Here is a 27,355-nt window from a genome sequence, read left to right as displayed (position 1 = left end):
GGCCTTGATTATTCAGACATGGAAACAATAAAGACAGTACTCCAGTTCTCATCTGGTGAACATACTAAAGGTGAATCCAATTTAAAACCACAGGTGCCATTAAAGATCTGATTGTTGCATTCACTTGTGCAAGTTTGCCATGATTACATATCATAACTTTATATTCTTTTATCCTAGGATCTACTTAGAGTTTTTGCATTCTAAGTGGCTGACTGTGAGTGAGCTATAGCACAAGGATCCCTGGGGACAGGCAGCACATGGCTAGTGAAGTGAAATGCAAAGGCACAAATTAAGGGGATAGAATTCTAGGAAAGTCCCCTGTCATTTGTCTGATAGCAAAAAGAATCATTTGGAGAACTTTCTATTTGGGAGCTCCGTAGAGGTTTTCATTGTTCTTACAATGCTAAACATTAAACCTAATGAAAGATATCTTAAGCTCAAAGCATGTGATATAGATAGGTAGATAGAGATAGAGAGATGGAACATATATGTAACACATATGTGTGTGTTTCTTTTTTATTTATCAGTTTCCCCAGAAGGAAGCAGATGGCACGCTCAAACAGGATAACCGAGGAGACTTTAGTGAAGGACTATCCACAAAGAAGGCCACAGGGTCGAGAGAAACCAGGATTAGTGAGGACCTTGGAGCTGGCAATAGCAGAGAGCTGCCCCTAGGTCTGATCAGGGAAGGAGAACACGCCTTTATAGAAATTCAGTGAGACCTACAGCTGAAGACGAGGGCTTCCCAGGGCAACAGCAGCCTTGACCTCTGGTCGAGCCAGTGCCAACCCACAGCCCAGCGACAGGGGCTTCCACGGGAATAAATACCTTGATCTTTTTTTTCTTCCACCCAACTTTCTGTTGCGCGTTACTGGTACTCTCATTGGCCGAACATGATGCCAAAGGACAAGTGAGCTTAGTTGATTCAGCCCAGGGAGGCAGCCTCTTCGGACACAGAGTGAGGCAGTAAGTGAATCTGGAGCACCCAGAGACCTTGCTGTTATGTCTGGACACCTGGTCATCACTGTGCCCCTCCCCTTCCCTGGCACATACCCCCCCACCCCTTTGTCTCCGTGCTGGAGTACCCTGTTGCCACCTCTTCTGTGGATCTACATCCTCTCAACCTTAAAGGCTCTGGCTATACAGGTGATTTGCACAGTAAACCTTCCGTCTTGGGTACAACTGTGATGTCCCCTCAAATGACAGTAGGGTTTGGGAAGGCCAGGACCATGACCGTCTCTAGCAGAGAAGGCCTATTTCCAGCAACTTCCTCAACAAAAACCATCATGTGACCCTCATGGCCCAGGGCTGATCCGTTGCAGACAATCAGCATACCATGGAATCAGAGAGAAGGGCAGCATGCCCATGAGAACCCACAGCTGCCTGTTACATTTTTTGTCCCACCTGCTTGTCTCTTATGCCCCCCCGCCCCAACGCCAGTCCCAGGATCCTTGACCATGATGGTATCATTCCAGCCTGCATAGGGACTTATAGTCTCTACAGTGCATTAACACTTGTCAATTAGCTGCCGTCATTTAAAATTCAGGAGATGCCACGTAATCTTGGTGTACTGTTTTTTTTAGAAAATGGAACAGTTTGGCAACACTGATTCCCAGTCTCTCGTGATGACAGCCAGCTGGAGCAGCACAGTGATGCTCCTTCAGAATGAGCACATGCTGTCCAGTCCATTCATTATACTCCCCATCTAGCCTGCCTTCCTCCCTGACAGTAGCTGACCTTTCCTCCAATTATGCAAGTTTGCAAGCCCTGCTTTATGGGCATCTCACTGCTATAATTCCCCCTCCCACTCCAAGCCTTCCACCTAATCCTTTCTGATTAATTCTATAAAGCCCTCACCCTACTATAAACAAGCTCATCTCTTCCCTCAGCCCCATTTCACAATGTCTCTTCCATTCCCTTCTATTGCGGGTTGAATTTTGTTCCCCCAAAAGATATGTTGTAGTCTGAATCCCCACATATGTGAATATGACCTTATTTGGAAATAGGGTCTCTGCAAAGATAATTATACTAAGATGAGGTCATACTGGATTAGGGTGGCCCTTATAAGGAGAGAGAGGTTTGAAGACATGGAGGATACACAGAGAAGGTCATATGAAGTTGGAGGCAGAGACTGGAGTTATGGTGCCGTGAGCCAGGGAATGCCAAGGATTGCCCATAACCGCCAAAAGCTGAAAGAAGCCAGGAAGATTCTTCTGGAGCCTTCAGGGGGATCAGGGCCTTGCTGACACATTCATTCATACTTCTCGCCTCCAGAACTTAGAAGGAATAAATTTCTGTTGTTTTAAGCCACTGTGTTCGTAGTACAGTTGACCCTTAAGCAACACAGGTTTGATCTGCTCGGATCCACTTACACGTGGATGATTTTCATGAACTATAAGATAGTACTATAAATGTATTTTCTCTTCTTTATGGTTTTCTTAACATTTTCTTTAGCTTAATTTATTGTAAGAATACAGTATATAATACATGTGATATAACAAAGTATGTGTTAATCTGCTGTTTGTGTTATTAGTAAGTCTCTGGTCAACAGTAGGCTATTAGTAGTTGAGTTATGGAGAAGCTCAAGTGTTATCCACATATTTTCGACTGCATGGGGGTGGGAATCAGTGCTCCCCCAAGTTGTTCAAGGTCAAGTGTGTTTTGTTGTGGCAGCCCTAAGAATCCATTACTCCTCTTCCTAACTGGAGGTGGGATTTCCTCTTGAGATTCTCACAAGGGTGCTTCAAGGATTGACATTCTCTTGGTGCCAGGGGTCTGAAGGTAAATAATATGAAAGTATTTCTTGCTCCTTGGTCTCAGACTTTAACCAGAGAAGACTGCTGGAAGCACTAGGGCACTGTGAGAAGACCAGAAGGTAGGTTCTCTACACAGATACATTTTGGTGTAGAACTTAAGCTTGAAAGCAAACATTCATGAGAGCTACAGTTCTGCTCTGTCTTCAGCATTTCTATAGTGCTGACATAGAGTCAACATCTACTGAATTTTTGTTGAATGAATGAATGGGTCTTAGCAATTAAGGCCTTTGAAAAGCATGCCATTCTGGCTAAGTCTCTAGGCCTTGCATACTGACCAACTTGACCCAAAAGTGTGAGCTAGATGCATGGTTACTCCAGTTGAAAAATGTCATTTCTTTGAAACATTGTAAATGAAAAAACAGTTTCATGATAGAAATATAGGAAAATTGAAGGGTAGAACTGAAGATTAATTGGACTAAGACCTACAGTTCTCAAATGATGGTTCTCTAATTTCTTATAATAGTTTTTATTAAACCAATGTTTGAATATTTAAATAAATATTTAAATACACATTTAAGTATTTAAATAGATGCAGTTACAAAAAATGTGTTATCTGAGTCTGGGGAAAGGCAGCAGACATTCAAGACAAGAGGCCACATGGTGACAGGCAAAATGTGGGAACAAGATGTGCCTTTCCATCACCTGATGTGACATGGGGCACTGGGCCAAATGGGTTCCAGTCTTAACTCCTTGTCTAAAGTCAATCTTGGCAAATTGGAAGTCTCCACTAATTACCAAGAAATTACGAGTACTCTATTGATTTAGAAGGTTTGTGATTTGGCTATTTTTCAAATGCCTACAATTGCTTTGCTGTTACAAATTTGACACAACACAACAGCAGAAACTTTATTTTTTCACCAGCACCAAATTTTGGTAAAATGTATAAAATTTGATTTTCTTATAAACATCAAGTACTCCTAGTAACAGATGTTCCCCAAATACAGACCTTCAATTGTAGATTAATGTGTGTAAAGTAAACACACTCTACTTTAAGCAGTATTCGAAGACAAACAATCTCTGGGTCACTCAGAACTGATGTTTGCATAGAATGTAATCCCAGTGGAAAGCCATGCTTAAATAATAAAAATATTTTCCTGTGAAGTTTCTGATAAAGGCTCAACTCAAAACAAAATAACTCATATTTATATAGCTAAAACAGAAATACTTTTTAAATTCTTTTTGGGGGAGCATCTTAGTGAATTTTATTTCTAAATTCCAAATTCCTTTTGTGAACCCTCTCTAAAAGCAGAGATTATCAATTGCTTCTGACTGAGGCTCTGGGTGTAGATAGCTGGGTCTCTTAGGGGATAGAAAGCATAGGAAGTGTTGGCTCAGCAAAGGCACCATATTTAAGGTCCCACACATGAGGAAGAGCAACAGGCCTAGACACTCTCCCAGGAGCTGGGGAGGACCATCAGGGGAGGATCATCCCACTACACAGGCTTCTACCCTCCTCTAAAAGATCCTGCCATGTTTCATACCTGTTATCCCCCAAATCTCATCTCCATCCTGTTCCCTCTATGACTAATTCTAACCAAATTCTTTAGCCCAGTCCTTGGATCTTCCAGTCAACAATCAGCAAACTCCCCTGTGTCTTCCACTTCTTTTCTTGCCTTAAATGAGAACCTGGCTGTGTCCTAATGAAACTGTCTGGCCCCCAGCCCTCTCAGCCCTCCAGAAGTAGACCCACGTTCCTCTGGTGGCTGGTGCCCCCCGTGACCTGGTGCCCCCTCTCAGACCACTTTTCCCATATCCTTGGTTTTGAGACGTTCCTGACACCTTCTCCCTCTCCTCACTGTTAACGTCTCCCCAACTTGTAGTCACTTCCTCATTTTTTGAAGAATTCGACTTCTAGCCATGGAAACCTTTGCCACCCCCCACCGCAGCTCATTATCATTCCCTGTTGTCTCATATGAGCTTTAAGACACGGAGGAGGCAAGAATATACGGTCAGCTGTTCAATGTGACTAATAGTCAAACAAATGCAAACAAAACCCATCAGTTTCAACACTGTGGGGTTGGCAACATTTTTGATATGATGAGCCTGCTACTGTTGAGTGTGTTGAAGATGAGGATACAGGACAATCTTCGCACACTGAGGAGACCATACATTGGTGCAGCCACAGTAGGAGTCATTTTGTACTAAAAGCCAGGTTGGAGATCAACAAACCCAGAAATAATGCCTCTAGATACATGTGCATGGAAACAAACATTGCAAAGTTGATTTCATTATTGTTTACACCAATATGACAACCCAAATGCCATCAACAGATGGATAGAGGGTTAACTCAGCGTATTCGTACACTGGAATAGTACATAGCGGTTAAAATACACACACAAAACAATCAACACAGAAATTTGGGTGGAGGTTATCTCTGCGGTAAGAAACGAGATAGTGTGGCTGGGGAAACATACAAATGGGTCTTTATCTATACCTATTATATTTTATTCATTATATTAAAAAAGAGGAGAGAAACATGAAACAGTTTAACCTGAGGAACAAGCAAATTTTTTTAAATGAGAGAAAATGTCCATCAATTCCTCTTGGCAACAAGATTGAAGACCTTAGATGACTTAAGAATTTAGAATAATCGCTCAGCAATACAAATGCTTTCCACAGAGGAAGAAAGAAAGATGTTTGGCTGTTATTCAGCTAATTGTATCAGTGTTAGACATCTAAGCTTAAAATCTGCATGAAATTAATTCATGTGAGGAATCCCTTATTCTTGGGTATTTAATATTGATCGCAATTACCAAAGAGCAGTCAAACCCCCACCACACTTTGTACTATATGGAAACAATCTTATGCAAGTACAAATCTCTGAAAGGGTTCAGGGGGAAAAAAAGTAATTTGTTTCTACACCTGGCCTTACTTAAGGAGAGCAATGCTTTATTTATTCAACATCATTGTGAAATGAAGTGTTTCAAATAATTTTACGCCTTTAAGTGCCAAGACTTTTTTTTTGTTCTTAATCATTTTAACCACTTGGATTGAAATCACTTTTAGAAAGCTGTTACACATGGGGATGATTTTTCTCCCCTTTTTTAATACAGAAGACAGAATATGCTTAAGGTTTTCATGTTAACCTAGGGTCAAGATCAGTTAGGCTTCCTAATCCCATTTTGTCATATAATCCCAGAGCCCCCTTGTCCACCATTGTCTCCCAGAAATATACATGGTAGTGGCCCTTGGGGATGCCCCATGGTGGGAGCGTGTTTTCTCCAGAAAATTGCTCATGTTCATAAGCACTGAAGCCATGACTTTGGTTATCTTCCCAGTGCCTGAGTCACATCTATTCATAAACACACAGATATCAATACCCCTTGATGCCCAGGATGCTTCTGACTTATCTTGTCCATATTTCATAATTATCATCACCAAAATCAATAGCAGCCATCTGTGTGTAAGGACGGTTGATCCCGGCAGTAAATGACTATAGGGCTGAGGGTCTGAGTTGTTGTATCTGTTTGAAGCTCATGTCCTCCTTTTCTTGCAGGGTGTCAGCCTCCAGCAACGGCCTCTCACCCCCCTTTCCTAAGTTGCTGATTTTCATCCATCCAGGACTAAGAAATTAGGTAATGTATTCTAAAAGAACAAAGCCAATCCTGACAGGGTAGAGTCTTTCCTCTGAGGGAAGTGTGCAAGCCTGGGTGTGTGTGTGTCTATTTCTCACTGCATGTTATCATTTTGTCTCTGATATTGAAGTGAGAGAAGAGATAGAAAATACCTTTAAAGTACTTGTTCTATTCAGAGTAAGACATAACCAATGTTAGAGCCACGATTTGGGAAAATTACAAGGCCTGAGGAATGGCTGGTAATTAAAAGGCTATAATGTTACTAAGAAAATCTGAAGTATATACTTTTAAAGAGAACAAAACAGAAACATTATTTGGAACTCCTCACATTGTATTTGCGTTATATCTATAAAACATTAAGAAAAGGAAATTCCTTCCTAAGTGTGACACCAGTAACATAATTCCTTCCTAAGTGTGGCACCAGTAACACCATAACATTTATAATTTTTTATACTTGATGATACATTTCAAGTATTTACATGTTAGAAATACTTGCAGTGTTTGAGCATACATGATTTGACCCATGCTAACCCAAGTGCATGAAATAACTATTTAAATGCTATACGAGTTCTAATGTATTTATGTGTTGGACACATGTGTTCAATAGGCCCATTTAGTGGGATTTCACTGAAACTCAACTTTATTTTTATCTCCCCAAGGCCCTTTGAAACTATTCAGTGAATGAAGTTTTGCCCCTGCACTAGATAAAAACTCAGCAGGTCACCTGAGTTTTGTATTCATTCTAAGGTAACAGACACTGCCATAGTCACTTTAACAAAATACAGTCAAATTTCAAAAGTAAGAGTCCAGGTCAGGACATTAACCAATACTCAATCTCCACTCAAGCTTACACGTGTACCTTATACTCATCTAGTCCCTCCTAAGGACAGGTACTGTGATTCCACCTAAAAAATGAAAAGCTACAATAATCAAAACAGCATGGTGCTAGTGAAGGAACAAGAACATAAAGATCAGAACAGAATGGCAAGTCCAGAAATAGACCCAAACAAATGTAGTCAACTGATCTCTGAAATACAAGCAGCAGTTCAATAGAAAGAGAATAGTCTTTTCAACAAATGGCACTGGAACCATTAGATGTACACGCAGGCGCGCGCACGCACACACACACACACATGTACACACACCCACTCACACATGCACAAGGCTTGCACAGACCTTTTATCTTTTACTCAGACCTAGACACAGACCTCCCGTCTTTTACAAAAATTGACTCAAGAATAGACCTAAACGTAAAATGGCAAAATACAGAATTTCTGGAAGAAAACAGTAGAAAATCTAGATGACCCTGAGTTTGGCAATGAATTTTTAAATACTGAATCCAAAGCAAAAATCCATGAAAGAAGAACTGGATGATAAGTTAGAACTTACTAAACCTAAAAACTTTTGCTCTGTGAAAGACACTCTTAAGAGAATGAAAAGAGAAGCCAAAGATTGTGGAAAACAAATCTCTGCAAACACTATCAGATAAAAACTTTGTGTTCAAAATAGAAAAAAAAAAAATTCTTAAAACTCAGCAATAAGAAAACAAACAATCCAAGTAAAAAATGGGCAAAATATCTGAGCAGACACCTTACCAAAGAAGACATATGGATAAAAAATAAGCATAGGAGTTCAACTTTCTTTGTCATGAGGAAATTGCAAATTAAAATAATGAGATTTAACCAAACATCTATTAAAATGGCTAAAATCCAAAAAACTGACAATACCAATTGCTGACAAGGATGCAGAACAATAACAACACTTATTCATTGTTGGTGATAATGCAAAATTGTAGAGCCACATGGGAAGACAGTTTGGCAGTTTCTTAGAAAGCTAAATATAGTTTTTTTTCATACACTTTACATATTTACCCAACTGATAGGAGAAATGTACGTCTACACAAAGATCTGCACACAAATGTTTATAGCACTTTTTTTTTAAGATTTTATTTATTTTTTTGACAGACAAAGATCACAAATGGGCAGAAAAGCAGGCAGAGAGAGAGGGAGGAAGCAGGCTCCCTGCTGAGCAGAGAGCCCGATGTGGGGCTCGATCCCAGGACCCTGGGATCATGACCTGAGCCGAAGGCAGAGGCTTAACCCACTGAGCCACCCAGGTGCCCTGTTTATAGCACTTTCATTTATAATTGTAAAAATCGAAAGTAACCAAGATGTCCTTCCATAGGTAAATGGATAACTAAACTTTGTAACATCTATACAATGGAATACTATTCAATGATAAGAAAAAATGAGCTATCAAGACACAAAAAGACATGGGAGAATCTTAAATGCATATAACTAAGTGAAAGAAGCCAGTGTGAAAAGGTTATATTCTGCCTGACTCCAGTTACATATTTTTTTCTCATATCTCATTCTGGTAAACAGCATTTTGTATCTTAATGCCTTCGTAGAAACTTCAATGTTAATGTCCTGCTATCAATGTATGTAAGAACTTTATTCATAGGCCAAGAAATATTTATCCATAAGATAATTCTAAACATAAACCTGCTAACTTTATATGTTTACATGAGCCAGATTACAGTTGACCCTTGAACAACCCAGGTTTGATCTGTATCCACCACGTATCCACTTACACGCAGATTTTTTATGGTACGGTATTATAAATCTATTTTCCTTATGATTTTCTTAACATTTTCTTTACTGTAGCTTCACTTATTGTAAAAATGTCATATATAATACATGTAACAAAATAGGTGTTAATTGACTGTTTATGTTATTGGTAAGGCTTCTGGTCCACAGTAGGTGATTAGTGGTTAAATTTGGGAGGAGTCAAATTTATACCAAATTCTCTGCTGGGCAGGGGTCGATGCCTCTAACCCCATGTTGTTCAAGGGTCAACTGTAAAAGCTCCTCAAGGGCTGTAATCACATCTTCTACTACTTTGTAGCATACATACATACACAAACACATTCTTGCATGAAGAAATGTCCTTTTTATCCCCAAATCGACTCAATAAATCCTGGTACCTGACTTGTTGATGATATTTCTGTGTATACTTAATTCTGCAAAAGCAATCAAGCCTGAGTCTGTCATTGGGACACATAATTTGAAGCCAGAGCTTGAATTTCTGAGTTGCCAGCTAAATCACGGGTTGATTACTTGAAAAGCTGGCATTGGCTAATACAACTTTCATTAACAGAAAGACCCAGATCAGACAGTCAACGCTGAAGATCAACAGGATGACCAATGCCACAGTCAGAGTCAAGTGAACGTGCAAAGAACTATCATAAGACCCAGGTAAGATATTATCTATAAAATATAATCTGTAACATTACCATTTTTAGTTGAGAGTTTAGCCCCTCTAGAATTAGCAGACACGGAACTTAAAACTCAGGTGAAATGCATTATTTTTACTCACAAGCTAGCAAACCAGCTCAGCTCATCTTGAAGTATCCATAAGATAATTCTAAACATAAACCTGTTTATGTTTAGTGGAACTTCGGTCTTGGTTTCCTTGGGTCAAAGGGAGCTCCAACAGGTTCTAAACAGTTCCTCTTCCGTGGGGGATGAAGTTTTCCCTTTATAACCCCTTCTCTCACAAGGTGTCCCAAATTCTTCACCTTCTGTTCACAAGGCTTGCAGGATGCAGGACTGTGGGACCACCAGCTGTGCATAAGCAGTGGGTGGATTCATGGATGACAAGGACCAACCATTGGCTCCCTCCAGAATGCTCCCCAAACCTGGGTGTCTTCCCCTCCCCCTTTCAAACACGTCTAACTCTCTAATCTGCCTAGTCCCTCCACCTCCTCTTCCCTTTCCTCTGCCTCCAGGCTTACTTTGCCTTTTGGGGGTGGAAACTCTAGCTAAATATAAGTTTGCAGGGGAGTCTCCTCTTCCTGAAATAGGCCAGCAGCTCTTTTAATCTTTGTTTCTGCTTCTGTGTGGGAGGGGGAGGGGAAGACAGCCCCCCTGGGCACCAGTGAGAGAGCAGAGGGAAAAAGATATACTGAATTTATATCAGAAAACACAGATTTAACACTGTGAGATCTAGCTCTGCCATAAATGCTTTCCGACTAGTGTCCTTTCCTTTTCCCAAAGTCCGCTGTCCCTAGTCACCTCCAGTGCTGTGTCCTTAAACAGCAAAATGGGTTGAAAACAAACCGTGACAGTGTGAAAATATTTCACCAAGGCAGACAGCAGAGCCTAACAGCCAGAGCAAAGGTCTCGGCCTAACAGGGGTATTTAGTAAGTTAGGCTAAGTTGAGGTTATGGTCAGGGGCAATGAGAAGGGGAATCTTAGTCTAGCAAAACTCAAGTCAAAACTGATGGCCAATGACCAGGCAAGGAAAGCCTCATAGGCTGAGAGAAGGCGTGCTGAGTGTCCAGGCAAAAGTGATGATCAACACAAGGTAGGTGCCTTTTTCCTGACTTGGTCGCGAGGGTTAAGGGATGGTTACTCAAGTTTTGTAGCAATCATTAGTCCTAAGAGAACGAATTGAAACTCTAGATCCTGAGTATTTGGACTGAACCAATCCAAATGGATGTAGATTCTAGAATAACTCCAGAGATGTTCTGATAATGTAAGCTTGCTCTGAGGAATGTTTAATTGACATGAGTTTCAGAAGCTTGGTGGGTGCTGAGCCTACTCTAACAAGAGAAGTTCAGGCCAATAATCCCTTTTTTTTTTTAATTGCAGTACCGTTGACACACAATCAATAATCCTTAATCCTAACCCTCAACTCTTACCTTAAAGTGTGTAGAAATCTATTAAGACCTGGAGACTGTCTTCCCCTCCCCAACCAAGTGGCCTTTTATAATTTGCTTTTGATTAAGATATTGATGCTAGGAAAACTTTGTGTCTTATAACAGAAACTTTTGTCGTTTCCTGCTAATAAAGGAATCTCTAAATATTTGTCTTAGAGATGCCTCTATCTCTTTTAGGACAAACCATTTCTAAAGGGCTTGTAATTAGTATATTACTCTGTCTCCTCAACTCTAACCTCAAACTGATTTGCATATCACATCTCCGCCCATCAGCATGGTTTTAACCTGAGACCCAAGGTGAGGGCCTGGGAAACACTAAGCCGCCTTCTCGGGCCCTCCAGGGCATGGCCTCTCCAGTATGCTGGCAGGAGGGAGGCAGAGAAAGGGGTCATTGAACTGGTCTCCGTGCTTCCTCTCCTCAAAGGCTGTTCCTTTTCTTGGGGTGACACCCACTAGCTGTAGACACCCCCCATGTGGTTGGTCTTCAAACCCCTGCTCTTCAAAAAGCCCATGTGGGAGCTCTGGCTGCTCTGACTAGGGAGACCCGACCCTACCTCCACCTCTTCCCCCCGCCTCTTTCTCCCTCATCCCTGCCACCCCTGCCACCCACAGCTTGCACATGCAGAGGACGAGCAGACCCTGTCACAGTGCCATGCACCCCTCTCAGAGGCAGCTCTTTTAAGTGACGCAAGCACGCTTGCCTTCCAGGGTGTTCTCCAGGCCCACAGGAGGCACGTGTGTCCTCACCACGGCCATACGTCTCAACACCCGCATCTCCCAATCCGCTGTTCCAGTGAGATCAGATGGGACCAGCCAGTGCATATCAGCAAGTCACCCGCTTGGAGACCAGGATGCCCACCTCCCCTTCTCCAGCTCCTACAGGTAATTTCCTGGGCACCTCCGTGTCACTGGGCTTGAGGAGGGGAGTGGCATACAAGTCCTCCTTCCCTTGCCCAGAGAACAGAGAGGAAATCACTTCTCAACACAAATACTGCCCAGCTATGGCTTCTGTTCTCTCTTTCTTCACTTCTTAGTGTTCTTGTATAGATGTGGGTACAGGAGGTGGGGGGTGCAGGGCAAGTGGCTGTTGGTGGAGGGACTATTCATTGCTTCCTAGTAAGCCTAGAGGAGATGGCTTCCAGGGGCTTCCAGGAGTTGGTGGCTCTCTCCACAATGGCGGATAGTTCTCACCTATTGTTGTCAGCTATGGGCCCTAGTTCCCATGCGGGGTATCAGCAAAAAGATCGCTCACAGACTTCAGCAGCCTTCAACAGAAAAATGCACAGGCTTTAAAACAAAAAACAAACAAACAAAACACACACAATATTTTCAGCACAGAATCCAAGGCACAAATCTGTCTGTCAAGGATGAGAGAGACAGTGCATCTTTTTCGTGTAAGCGCAGAAATCCTCTCTTACCTGAACAGTCATTGTCTTGCGAGCCAGTCAGGAAGGAAGGACTGTGTGCCCAGCTGAAGAAGCCGAACAGCTGCTATGCGATGGAACAGACCCCCAGGGCTTCAGGACCCTCCCGTGCCTCCTCTGATACCTGAGGGAGGTCATGCTCAGAATTCCTGAGCCCATGGAGAATTCAATCTTTCCTCAAACTCCAGTCCCCACTTAAACCCAAATTCGGTGGATAAGCCACTAATTGGATGACAAATCCGAAGGACATAAAACACAGACAATTCAGATAAGTCTGAGGTAAGGAGAATCATTATCAATAGAGAACAGGATATTCCCTCTGTGATTTTCAGAGTAGACCCCTGAGGCGATGTGGGTCTTATCTTACAGTCCGACAGAGAGAAGAAAGGGCTGGTGTGTCAGAGGCCGGTCCTCTCCCTTTGCAGCTCCACATCCCCACGGTCACCCAAAGCGCGAATGACACTGATGATGGCTTTGCTTTCCCTGCTGTTCACTAGGAGCAGAGGGCGGCTAGAAGACACACACTCCAGGAATGGTGTCCCAACAGCTAGAAAACACATTAGCCGGTATGTGGCCGAAAGAGCCATTAAATAAATGTTTTTAAAGAAACTGACTTCAAAAATTTTATATCAACCAGAGGGCCCAAAAATGTGAAGGAAAATACCAACCTAGATACACAACAGTCACAGAGAGAAGTGCCCAGGGCTGGCTGACAGGGGCAGGAAGACCATCCTTGAGCTGGAGCTGTGGCCCATGGTCTGGGCGCTCTGCCTCCAAGGGCACAGACAACCAGAAGCTCAAGAGCAAACGAGCAGGCTCACTGTCTTCCACCAGCCCGGCGCTCAGAGGTAGGGCTCGCCCAGCCCTGGGAGCGGGAGGCTCACCAAAGTCTCCTCTTGGAGAAAAGACTAGAAAAGATCTCTCACCAGAGCCAGCAAGTTGGCAGATCGAAGCTACCAAAAACTGATGTTTGCTTGGTTTGATCTAGTACCTAACCAGACAGTGTTAATAAAGAAAAGCTACAGTACCGCAGTGTCACAGTCCTGCAGCAGGTCGCTCTCTTTATCCCCATTTTATAGATGAGCAGACTGAGGCAGGGAGAAGTTACGTGACTTGCCTGTGTTTCCATTGTTTATAAGTGGAGTCAGGTCTAAATCTGATCCAATAAATGTAGAGCCCGTGCTCTTAACCACTTGGTTTTGCTGTCTCTCCTGAACAAGGGAAGAGTTCCCACCCTGGGGACCACCCAAAGAAAGAGGGCTCCTCCTGAATATGATATTTCCTACTCCCATTAGCCCCAAAGGGCAGGTGGAATGAGTCGAGGGGTAAAGACGGAGAAGTTGGGAAATGGTCTCCTTCTTCCAGGCAGTCGTGGAAGGAATATATGGGTTGACTTCCAGGGTTTTCAGGAAGAAAAGAATAGCATTCCTTCCATCTCCCCGCAGTTGCCCACCCCTCCACCCCCCAAAATCCTTGCTCATAAACCCAACTAGAGCCAGCCCTTCGGTGAGTGACTGATAGGGTTGAAGCACCACCTAGTGGCGTAAACTGAAAATACCCACAAAGGATGTCCCTTGAGAACCAGAGGCAAGGAGGGAAACTGTGATCTGTCCCAGGAAGGAAAAGGGAACTAGAAAGCAAAAACTACCACCGCTCAAAGACTTTCTGCCTTCCCTGTAGCCCATAGCCACACATCATTAAAAGGCAATGTTTTGCCAGCCTGTGCAAGGGTTTACCCAGCATATTGGGAAAAAAGAAAGAGCTAGAATCCAGGAGACCTAAACCCCAGACCTTGGCCATTTACTGTCCAACAAATGGGAAAACCGAGTCTTCTAAGATCTCTCCCCAAGACTGTGGCCCCCTGCATATCTGTGGGTCGCATTCAGCATCTGGGGGAGACTCAGTAGAGAGGTTAGTGACAACGAAGGAGCTGGGAAAGAAAGGGAACATGGGAAAGAGAAGGTTCTTTCTTCTCAAAGAAGAGCTTCTGCCGAGTTTATGCAGAAAGCTCCAAGTCACAGATGGGAGGAAACATTCAAGTGACAGACGGGAAAGCAGAGGACACTACTGCAGGAGGGACCCTCCTTCCTTGTCATTCCAGGACTTGTTAGTGGGTGTCCATCCCTTGTCCCTTACTTCGCACATGTTAAGGAGCCTTCCAAGGGGAACAGACCAAGTGGGAGCACGTTGCCCACACGCCCCTGCAGGAGAGGGTTTGGCAGGTCAGCTCAATGCCCCCAGCAGAGCTCTAGTGTAGATCAGGCTCGTGGAAAGAAGGGACAACTAGGAGGTCCGGTCTGAGGGAACGGGATATAGGGACATCTTCTAGAGTGCTGAGCAGTGTTCATGCCAATTTGGTGCCTGGTACAGCGGAGGCTGATAACTGGTGAAATCAGTGGGAAAGGTAGGGCCCTGGCCCAGGAAACCAGCCTGCTGACTGGGCTCCCTCCACCCTGCCTCTAGAAACTTAGGGGATGGAGAAATTCGAAGCAAAGGATCAGACAGGAGAGGTCTGCACAGACCACAGGAAGCAGCCGAATGCAGTGTCTGTCAATGCCAGGTTCAGCCATGGTCCGTCTACACAGATTAGTCCCAAGGCCATTTAGGTTAGCATTGAGCTTGGTATAATAGACTCTTTGACTCATAGGACCTAAGGTTCTGGTACATTTTCTCAGGATGAGCCTCCAAATGATCATTTTAGTCCCTGGGCTTTATTATATATACCTACTCTCAGGTACCCCAGGACAAGCCCAAGACTCACACCTAAGCAGAGGATAATATTTCCCTTATTTGAGCCTTGAAAGTTCTTGCCCTTTGGCACAGCTGAACTGGCATCATCCAACTCTTCACCTTCCTGTTAATCTCTCTGCTGGAGTTCCTGAAGCTCCAGGCTCCCCGACTCCATTCTCTCTCATCTATTTTGGTTCACCTTTATTTTCATCTTTCAGTGTTGTTTCTATCACTTGGGTGAAGCGTGGCTTCTTCACCTGCTGTTCTAAGCTGAGCTCAGGGTTAGTCTCACCAGTGGTCCTGTGGCCTTACTGGTCAGGGATGTCCCCTCAGGAGCCTCTCCCATCTCCATCTAACCCCTCCCACAGCTGCCAGACCACCATCTCTCCCTATTGCAAAGGCTGAGACAACCAAAGAGCTCCCTAAACTCATTCCAACCTGAGAAGTCACCCCAAGGCCATCATCTGTTTGTCCTGCAGAGCTGGTTTGCATGCCCTGAGATCAGCGAATGGATGAGACTTGCTCTGTAGGGGTGGATGGCATCACCTACTTGTATATGTTCCCCCCTGGATTTGTGTGAAAGACTAAAGTGCTGTAGAAAAGATCTTGAATTCCACTGGCTTAAAAATCAAGTTCGCTTCTCTTTCTTGTTATAGTTCAGAAAAGTGGCAAGCCGTTTGCTGCACACAGTCATTTGAGGACTCTTCTAATTTATTTCTTCCCCATGTTTTTGAGAATTCTTACAGATTCAATTAAGTATTTGAGCACTTGCTATTTAAAAGGTGCTGGGTTACATTCTGCAGGAGACACAGTGTGAGCCTCAGAACTCATGATCTAATGAGATGACGAAGCTAGTCAATGAAAAAGTGTGTTCAGAAAAGAGAAACTGTAGAATCTGTAGAATCTGTAGAATTTGTAGAATCTGTAGGAATGAAAGGAGGGAGGAATCACGTTCCAATCAGAGCAACAGGAAATCCTTCACTGAGGAAGCCTACAAGCTTGAGATTAGAAGGACATACAAAATCTCAGGAGATAAAGAAAAAGAGAACAAAATGTCACCAGGGGAAGAACAGGGGGAGACAAAGCTCAAACGTAATGAAACATGGAAAAACCAGGAAGCAGTGAGCATGAGAGTTTAAGGTCCAAACCTAACAAGATTCCAAGGGGGAGGGCAGAGCCCCTGCAGAAGACCAGATGAGGAACCTGTCCTACATTGGTGGGCTATTAGGTATCTTTTGGGATTTGAGGCTGGGATGAATGAGCGTAACTCTGAGGTTGGTTGAAATCGATGGAGTGAAGGGGTAAGCTATGGGTGGAGAAATACCCAGAAAGCCAACACAACAGCCAGGGAGGAAAAAATGGGCTAAAACAGGCTAAAAGTACAGAGAAGAAGCCTGAAGGGAACCCACAAAGGAGGCGGGACTGACAAGACCTGGCAACTGGTTGAACGCACAGGGCACAGTGTCAATGACACACAAAATCGTGGAGGGTCTTATAGTCACCAGTGCTTAGCTTCAGTGAAATAAGATACTTTGTCCAGATAGATGCAAAGACCTTCTCAACACTGCAGGCTATCTATCAGGAACTCCCATGACCCCACCCTTGGATTTACTAATTTGCTAGAAAGGTTCACAGAACCCAGTACATGCCATTCCTGATTTATTGTAAGGATGCAACTGTGGAACGGTCAGATGGAACAGGTGCATGAGCCAAGGAGTGGGGAGGGTTTGTGCCTGCTCTGCGGTCCCCTCCTCCGGGCACCTCTATGTGTTCACCGGCCCTTCAGCTTCCCGGACCACGTAAGTTAGGGATTTCCATGGAGACATCATTATGAGGGCAAGACGGGTTATTAACTCAGTCTCCAGTCCCTCTCCCCTGCCCAGAGGATGGAGTGTGGAGCTGAAAATTCCAAGCTTCTCATCATGTCTTGGTCTTCCCAGTGACCAGTCCCCATCCTGAGAATATGCAGGAGGCTACCAGGTATCACCTCGAGTAGAGCAAAAGATGTTCCTGTCATCTAGCAAATTCCAAGGGATTTAGGAGCTCTAGGCCAGGAACTGCAGTCAAAGACCAATATTAGAAAAAAGCAAAATGCTCCTAGCACCCCTGTCAGTCAGGAAATAACAAAGGTTTGAGGAACTCTGTGTTAGAACCCAGGGCAGAGACCAAATACATATTTCGCATTATGTCACAGTACCATTTTTTTTTCCTCCATTTAAGAAGCATGTGTTGCTAGCACATTTCTCCTCTGTCTCCCAGTAGAAGCCTCCCTGGCCCCTGTAATAAAGGGGCCCCTGGGCTCCTATGCATTATGTCAATGGAGCTCGAACACTGAATCACCTGCTCCCTTCAACCATCCCTCAAAGAAAGGCCAGAGAAATAGGGAAGTCCTGGAATAAAGGGAACAGGGGGTGCCTTGGTCCCCACTCTGGCCTGCCTGCTCCGGGGTCCCTCACACCTGCCACATACACCCACCAGAGCTACCTTATAGCAAATTTATCAGCAAAGTCCCTGCCAAGTTGTCAGGAGCTACCCAACCACACAGCAGGTGCCCAGCCCTGGAGTGAATAAAAAAGCTGATACAGAAACAATGTGGTTGGAATATCTGAGGGGTGTTCCCGATACAAGATAAAGGAGACAAATACTAATCGTGCCTGTGCTATGTGGATTTGTGTTTATTCTACCAAAACATACCCTTGTTTCACCCTCCTTAGCAGGCCACCCCCAGACCATCATCAGACCTCGCTTGGACCCAACAACCTGCTTCTGTCCGTGCCATGTTTCTGAAGCCACCAGCAACTGAAGCAAACACAGAAAAAGCTTATCGCCAACCCACACCCTTCCAGCAACAACCATCCACTCCCATCTGCAAAGACTTGTTTCCTCGGAATAAGAAAACAACCTTTCTGGGAACTTTCTAAAAAGTGTGTTTAATTCTATGTAAACAGTTCTGGAGTTGTATGCAAATACAGCAAGCATCCAAAATAAAGGGTATTTTAAAGCAGAAGCAAGTATCTGTTGCAAAAGAAAGCATTCTAGCTTTTCCAATGACATCTAATATCTGAAATGCCACTGCAGGATTCTGGACATTTCTACATGAACTTTACTCTAGAAAATCATTATGTTGTTGAGTTATGAGTATGGGACCCCCTACAGGGAGATGTTTACAAACTCCAGCGGTGTGTTCAGCTCATGGAAAAAGAGAAGTGTACTCGTAGTGACATTTCTTTACCGTGCAAAATAAGGGGATCCCCTCTGATATACTTTATGTTTTTTGTCTTGCTGCTTGTCCCCAGAAACTATTGTTTCTGATGGATTTTACAACCAGGTTCTGCATGGCCGAGACCTACCATAGCGGCAATCTACCCTTGCAACCAGTCACCGTCTACACAGCTGAGTGCCGTGGGGATATGGAGAAGAAGAGAAAGACGGCCTGGTCGGGGATGAAGGAGGAATATGCAAACCACTAACTGGCATGGAAAGCAGCATGAAATCAGTGCCATTAGAGAGATTCAAGCGAGAAGCACCATGACATGAGCCGTTAAATCCATCTTGGCAAAGGTAGCCTTGGTGTTGAATCTTGAAAAATTTGTAGAATTTCAATCACACAAAGTGAGGGAAGGGTGCTTGGATTTGAGAGAATATACCATGAGCAAAGGTAGACAAATGGAAATGCCGATGACTTATTTGAACACTGACCATTATAGTGAGAGCAGGGGTCCCCAACCTTCAGTATTTATGAAGAATCGCATGGGGGCAGGGAGCTCGCTTAACATGAAGGATGGCCCGGCCTGATCGTCAGATATTCCAACTCAGCAAATCTAGGAGAGACTAGATTTTCTAAGCGTTGCAGGTGATTTTGAGGCAGGTGGCCCAAGATCTTCATGGAGCACTGGAGTAGAGACTGTGAGGAATGCAGACGTGATAGATACAACAAAATGTAGGCCGGACCCGGCTCCTAGGAAGCCTCAAATGCTGTGCTGAGAAGGTTGGGCTCTATCAGCAATGCGTGTTGTAGCCGTGTTTGAAAATGGTTCCATCCTACTCGAAAGGTTTAAAATCTTCCAGTGCAATGTTGACAAGAATCAGCATGCTTGGGGAATTCATTGCAGAAATAGTAGAGTTCACTTAAGAGTATTTACTTTATTTTACTATGTTACTATGGAGCTATTCAGTTAGAGGAGTAAGAAAGAATGAGTTGGGGTGACCCCTGCCTGGAAAAGAACGCAAATTGCGGGGCTGACGGATCATGTGGCAATGGCTCTTCCTCGTCTCATTCACTTAAAGGAGTAAAGGAAACAGGTGCTAGACACTGGGGAATTGAGACAGATTTTGTCCTTTTGGTTTTGTTTTAGAAATAGAGACCCCGCGAGGCGTATTCTGTCCATAAGAGAAGCACAGATACAAAGTTCAGATCTCTGTATTAGAACACTCTAGAAACTCATTTATACTACAGGTTCTCTTCTAAAGGATGTGGTCTCAAACCATGTGGTCTCGGAACTCCTTTACTCTCTTACAAATAATTGAAGACCCTGCTTTTTTAAAGTATGACTTATATCCATATCCATATATATCTATATATATATATATATGAATAGTAAATATATATATATATTTATATATCTTATATTGGAAATTTAAGCATTAAGAAAAGATATTTACTATTCATTTAAAGTAACAATAATGAACCATTATATGTTGATGTAAAAAAAACCATTTTAATTAAAAATAACTATGCTTCACAAACAAACAAATTTATTGAGAAGAGTGGCATTATCTTATGATTTGGCAAATCCCTCCTGAAAGTCTGGCTTCACAGAAAACAGCTAGACTCTCACATATGTTCTTCCATTCATATATACCAAGTCACCTCGCCCCTAGAAAACTCTTCCGTACATTCATGAGAGAATGAGAGAGTAAAAGGCAAAAAAGTTATTAGTTTCTGAAATTGGTTTACACTTCACAGACCTCCTGAGTGCCCTGGACCACTGGGGACCTCCAGATCCTAGTGATCCGAAATGGGGTAAGAGCCTGTGAGGCAGAGCCAGGGCGGAGAACCACAGGCAATAGCGATTTCAAGCCCTGAAATTGCAAGTCCCAGACCAACCCAGACTGAACTAACTGTTCAGGACTGGGAGACAGAACCAAAGTTAGGTTAAGCAGCAATTCTAGGTCCTTGAAGATGAATAAGGGAAGTGTCAGAAAGTACCTAAAGTTTGCTTGTTTGGGGTTTGGGGGTTTTGTCTTTGGTTTTGCTTTGGTTTTGTTTTGTTTTGTTTTGTTTTTTGTTTTTTTTTTACTCTAAAGGAGTTCATGACACTGAATATTCCTCAAAAAGACTGTTTTTTAAAAAGATTAATAAGGGGTTTTTTATTTTATTTTTAGAGGGGGAGGAGCAGAGTGAGAGGGAAAGGGAGAATCTTTTTTTTTATTTGAAATCAATTTAATTAACATATCATGGATTCTTAGTTTCTGAGGTAGAACCTGGCGATTCATCGGTCGCATGTAACACCCAGAGCTCATTCCATCAAGTGGCCTCCTTAACGCCCATCACCCAGTGACCCCATTTCCCCACCTACCTCGCCTCCGTCGATCTTCAGTTTCTTTCTTACAGTTAAGACTTTCTTATCGTTTGTCTCCCTTTCTGATTTCATCTTATGAGAGGGAGAATCTCATGCTGGGCAGGGAGCCTTACGTGGGGCTCAATCCCATGACCCTGAGATCATGACCTGAGCCAAACCAAGAGTCAGATGCTCAGCTGACTAAGCCACCCAGGTGTCCCAGTATCTCAGAAACTTCTGAATTAGAATTGGCTGGGGCCGGGCATAGGTATTTTTACCACATCCACTGCTAATTCTGAGGTACTTCCAGGTTTAGGAGCCTCTGGTTTAGATCAGATGTTTATGTTTTATAGATAACAAGAAGGTTATCCAACTGTATTACAATGTATTCATTTTGTATTCATTTTGATTTTTTTCTTCCTAGAATTCTTTCTATATCTGAAAGATACTTAGCTTTTAAAAATTATATACCCACAATCTGCGAATTACAGGCATAGAACCTATATTTCCTACCAGGATGTAAAAGCTTTCTCATATGCACTATTTTTTTTAAACCTAGCTCTAAATTAAAGAAATAGAAAATGCCACTGCTATTCACAAAACAAATAATGGATTCCTTGTTTCCATAATAAACTTTTAAGAGAGTCTGTTCCTAATGGAAACTCATTGTTACTAAATAAAAATCTTCTTGGAGAGGAAAAAAGTACCTTATATATAATCTACATCGGGGATGCAAATTGTAGAGAAACAGACACCAGAGGATTTGCATGTAATCAAATCTAAAGCAAGTCATTGCAGAAGCATCACAACCATGTACAGAAGCCTTTCCCATCAGGATCAGGCTTACCTGACCAGAGACCAGGATCCCTTATCACGGAGAACACGACATTCACATACGACATCGCCGCTAAGAAGGAAATTCACCAGAACCATCCAGAATGGAAAGTGGTGAGTCAATGTCAATTATTACAATGTTTAAAAAAATTTCATAGTCCTTGTGTTTATTTTTGACATCACAAAGTCATAACGTGAAGCAAAGAACAAGAACAAATACCCCTAAAATCTGACTAGAACATGCAGAACTATAAAAACACAGAGCAGAGACTGACAATTTAGGACTCTTGGTAACATTTTCATAATTCTAGTCGCTTTGAATTACTAATTGTTGGGTTCAATTCTACAGAATGTTGTTTTTATAAAACAGAAACTTGGGTATTGCAGCATTCCTTTCCATGATGGTGAAATGTGTGAAATGGAACTTCTGGAAAGCTCTCAATTATAAGGGAAGTACAGGAGAAGAATATATATAAATGTAGAACCTGAAATACCTTTTATTCATGCATCTTGTTTTAGGTTCTTAGTTTAAGAATGAAGGATTTCCCACGTGCCTGGGATAAGGAAGAGCTTCGGCTGTCATTTCACAAAATTCATAGAATTTCATGTCTATAGATCTTTTCCAATTTGTTCACTTTGAGGATACAGGTTTTAGCATGAACATAGAGTAAAACCCACCCCTTCAGGAACAAATTTGAGATAAAGAAAATGAGAATTTTCAGTGTGAATAAATAATGACCGAATATTTCAAAAATGCCTTGTAAAGGAACTTGAAAGAAAAATTAATATTTTTTAAAATGCCCCAGCTCTTCAAAGTCTGATCTCGAAAAATAAGACGACAGAGCCATCACATAAGAGCCCTGCGGCCTAGAGTGGGTAAATGACAGAAGTGCTAAGTTTTGGATCCAGGTGTGAGACTTCAGGTGGGGGGAGGGTAGCCCTGGTAGGGGTGGGGGGTGCGTTGTGGGTGCCTGCAGCGAGCCAACGAAACCCCCACAGAATCCTAACACACTTAACTAACTTGACCTCACTTTAAAAAGTTTAATCTTTCCAGTGGAAACTTTCATAAATAGTATATATTATTTTCTGCTTAGTAATTAATATTTGCACATTTTATTATTAATCGTGGAACTTGCCTTTCCTGGTATTCTCCTGGAGGTCTCCCATACTGAAACTAGTAGGACATCTACCCCACAGGTCAGAAGTGGAACCACAAACACCAAGCCTCTAGCAGGTGCAGATCGAGCACTTTGTATTCCTATGGGGGCACCTGCCTCCCTTCTCATCCCCAGCAAGGCAGGCTGAGCTGGTCAGCAGGGCAGAGAGGGGTCCTTGGGCGAGAGGGGGGGTAAGCCAACACACCATATTGACACCTGACCATCTGGGACCTCATTCTTGACCCTTCCCTGACAGGCCAAGACATGGAACAAACATGAACACTGTCCATCAATAACCCGTCATTCAGGATTTTATTCTAATCCGTCTTGAGTGGGAATGTGTGAATCCATACCATGAGGGACTACAATTCAGAGAGACATCACCTATTATCTTACTTTTTCCATTGTCAAATGATGCAACTCAAAACATGAATTGCTCTTTCCTAAAGTTGTGGGAGAGTTTTCGGTTCTATTCTCTTTTTGTTTCAAGCTCTCTCCTTTCCCTTACCATAGATAGTAAGCACCCTCTTAGGAAATGCAAGGAAGTGTATTTGAATTTAATAACTAGAAACAGTTGATGAATCGCCCACATTTTAAATATTTCAGGGGCGCTTGGGTGGCTCAGTGGTTAAAAGCCTCTGCCTCTGCCTTTGGCTCAGGTCATGATCTCAGGGTACTGGGATCAAGCCCCGCACTGGGCTCTCTGCTCATTGGGGAGCCTGCTTCCTCCTCTCTCTCTCTGCCTGCCTCTCTGCCTACTTGTGATCTCTGTCTGTCAAATAAATAAATAAAATATTTTAAAGAATATTCTATTTCAGAAGATATGGGTTTGCTGTGATGGAGAAAATATTTAATTTTCAAAAGCAATAGAGCAACAGCACTCTTAAGCATACTATGGGCTAAATTCTTTATCAAAATAAACAGTGGAAAGGAGAGGATGTGAATGAGACAGTTCTCTGAGTGTACATAGTCACAATACGGCAGTACAAAATTTTTTCCCAAATTCTAAAGGATACGTTAATTCTTCTTAATAAATTTGCTTGTGCTTTCTCTCCGGAAACACAGGTCTTTGTTTTCTCAACAACTGATCAGAATGCAAGTTTGTATCTAGAGTATTTGAATAAAAACTCTTAAGCAGCTCCTGGTTTATGCAGGTGTGGGTTCTTCAAATAGACACAATGCACAGGCGGAAAGAAATGTTTGGGGAAAGGAATACTAGTAGAATTTTTAACTCCTCTCTATAAAGGGAGAACAGGACAGGTTAAAGAACTTTCAGATTTCTCAAGGCATAAAGAATACTCTGGGTGATAGTTTAAAGAAATTGTACCAGGCTCCATTGCTTAATTAAAATGTGCTTGGGATTCATTTTTCGTGCTGTGTCAAATGTAAGGACTTGCTTTTTTTGTAGCTTTGTAGCTCTGCTTCAGAGCAGGACACCGACGTCCCTGTGTCCCCATCTCCTTACCGCCCACACCCTCGTGAAGCCCTAGAGAAAGGATTTCATCCATCCCTCTTATGAAAATGCTGTGCCCCACATTCTGAGTATCTCCACCTTTCCAAACCCTATAGTCTTTCTGTGCCTTCATTTTCCTGTAAGTCATTTTATTTACTCCACAAGTATTTATTAAGCATGTACAAGGGGCTGGATTCTTGACAACATCAATAATTCCTTTCTCTATGCTGTCTTTCTGCACTTCCGTGATGCTAATGCTCTGATACATTACATACCTCTATTTCTTTTTTTTTTAAGATTTTATTTATTTATTTGACAGATGGAGATTACAAGTAGGCAGAGAGAAAGGGGCAGGGGGAAGAAGACTCCCTGCTGAGCACAGAGCCCGACCCGGAGACCATGACATCAGTCAGAGGCAGAGGCTTAACCCACTGAGCCACCCAGGTGCCCCCATACCTCCATTTCCGACCTCTTGTCCCTGCTCCCACCTTCCCAGTCCACCTTCCCCTGGGCATCAGAACTGTAGCAGCTTCCAAGGCTCCCTGCTTGGATGTCTAACTTTCTATTGCCACAAAGTCTTCCTTAGAGAACTTTATTTTTATAATTCTATTTACAGTAGTTTAAAAGGAGTTTCTTAGAAGTGCTGGTCAGAGCCCCTATCTTTTTTTTTTTTTAAGATTTTTTATTTATTTTGACAGACAGAAATCACAGGCAGGCAGAGAGGCAGAGAGAGAGGAAAGGAAGCAGGCTCCCTGCTGAGCAGAGAGCACGATGCGGGGCTCGATCCCCGGACCCCGGGATCATGACCTGAGCCGAAGGCAGCGGCTTTAACCCACTGAGCCACCCAGGTGCCCCCAGGGCTCCTATCTTGTCTGTAGGGTATTTGAGTCTGATAACGCCCCCCACAATCTCAAAGCCAACACGTTCGAAACCGAACTCCTATTTCCACATGAAAACTGACTCTCTTCCCTGTCTTGACTTTTTTTCTTAATCCTGGAGGTCATTTTTATTGTGTGTATGGGTGCGTGTATGTATGTGTACGTGTATGTGTGTTTTCTTTTGAAAGTTCTCTTAAATCTGTGCTTTCCTGGTCATTTCCACTGTTTCTGGTTAGCCTCTGTTTTACTTTTCCCGTCCTCCCCTTCTTCATCCCCATCCCTTCCTAGGACTTCAGCCCCAGATTAATCTTCTGAAACAGTATTTTAAGCCTTCCCCAAAAGGACAAAGACACAGTACTCTCCTCTTCAAAATGTTTAGTTAAAAAATCATAACTTTCACCCTCTGGTGTTTAATCTTCAGCATGTGCATTAATCTCAACCCCCCACACACAAAAGGATGCTTTCAACAAATAATTACGAGAGCCTACTATACACCAGGTCCCATTCTAGGCATTGGCACTTGAGATGTCTCAGTGAGTGAAAACAAGCAAATATTCCCACCCTCATAGAGCTTACATTCTAGCAAGGAGCAGACAGACAGCAAGCAATGAAACTTAATAAGGAAATTATATAGGTCATTATGAAGTGACAAGTGCTATGTAGAAAGAAAAAGTAAAATGGGGTGAGGGGAATTAGGAATGTTTTATGGGAAAGATGCAACTTTAAATATGTTTGACATTTGAGCCAAGACGGGAAGGGGGCAAAGGCACGTAGCCCTGTGTATAACTGGGGGCAGAACAATCCAGATGGAGCAGACGGCCAGTGCAAAGGTCCAAAGGCAGAAGCGGTGTGCTTGGTGCATTTCAGAGACTAGTGGGAGTACCATGAGCAAGGGGAGGTGAGCTCGGCAGGATCACGGATCATTCTAGGGAGTTTGACTTTGACCCTGAGCGAAATAGGGAGTCATTGTATTGTTTTGAGAGGAAAAGTGACACAGTTGTGATTTCCTGTCTGGCTGCTGGGGAGGAGAGTCAGCAGCTTCTGGATCTATTTTGTTGGTAGCCCCATCACGAATTCCTAAAGAATAGTTTGCGAAGCGGGACGGAAAGAGAAAACCCAGGATGATGCTTATAGCTTTGTGACCAAGCACCTAGAAGGGTAGAGATGCCACCAACTGAGAGCAGGGAGGTTTCCAGATAAAGAAAACGTGGAGAGGAGAATAGAGTTCGGGTTTGGACGTGAGGAGTTTTCCATGTCTCCTAGACATCGGAGTGAAGATGAATATCTAAGCCTAAAGTCTGGGCTATAGGATATCGATTTGACATTCATGTACGTGGTAGATGGCATTTAAGCCCATTAACTCCATTTATACTTGTTCCTTCCCTTTCCGCATGTGCCTTGTTCCTTCCCACCTCTGCATTTGTTCATGCCATGCCCAATGTCTGCAAGACCTTTGTTCCTGCTCCTAACACATCTACATCCTCCTGCGTCCAACCTGAATCCCATCCGTTCCCACAAAACTGACACCGACCACCCAAAGTGTGCTCTTCCCCTCCCCTCCCCTTTCACATGTGAACATCTCATTTCTCTCCTGAAAATAGGATCTCTTTGAGGACATCTGCTATATGTTCTCATTTATTTTGCATCCCCTGTGGCATTTGGCCCATACTTTGTACCAAGTTGGTGCCAACTGGTACATAAGACTGATTGTTGATGACAAAACTTCAGAAGTTTTGATCTGGTTGTTTGCCGTCTCATAAACTTTATCCCTCTATCAGTTACCATGTGGTTATTTGTTAAACTTATTTAAAATAAGTATATTTCTCCTAGGCTTCTTGGCATGCACACAAAGTATGAATGGATGAATCAGATTGAAATCTTCAACTCAAAAGCCCTTCGGGGGAAAAGTGAAGCCAAGCCTGTCTGGAGACAGACAAGGGATCCGGGCTGGACCTCTTCAGCTCCCCCACCTTTCTCTCTCTCAGACCTGTACCCATGCCCACCGTCAATCACCAGCCGTTCCCACTTTTCACTCCACCAGGAATACCCACGTTAGAGTTGGCCCCCACCTGAACAGGAACCCTATGAAGTCCTCCCTGTTATGTGTACCTGTGGTTCTCAAACTTCAGAAAACACTAGAATCACCTGGAGGGCTTATTAAACTATGGTTTGCTGAGCCCCAGCCCTCACGATTCTGATTGAG

At 43.1% G+C, this 27,355-nt stretch overlaps 1 long non-coding RNA gene across 1 annotated transcript; it reads left to right on the top strand.

The window, feature by feature from the left end:
* Positions 1 to 6,314: 6,314 nt before the first annotated feature.
* On the top strand, positions 6,315 to 11,900 carry LOC132013104 (uncharacterized). Its single transcript, XR_009402877.1, has 3 exons — positions 6,315 to 6,391; positions 9,551 to 9,648; positions 11,824 to 11,900. It is a non-coding gene; the product is annotated as an uncharacterized LOC132013104 (long non-coding RNA).
* Positions 11,901 to 27,355: the final 15,455 nt, after the last annotated feature.

Source organism: Mustela nigripes, chromosome 1 (assembly GCF_022355385.1).
Source record: "Mustela nigripes isolate SB6536 chromosome 1, MUSNIG.SB6536, whole genome shotgun sequence".
Taxonomy (NCBI): Eukaryota; Metazoa; Chordata; class Mammalia; order Carnivora; family Mustelidae; genus Mustela; species Mustela nigripes.
Note: the sequence above shows the minus strand (reverse complement) of the source record. Positions and strands in the feature narration are given on the sequence as shown.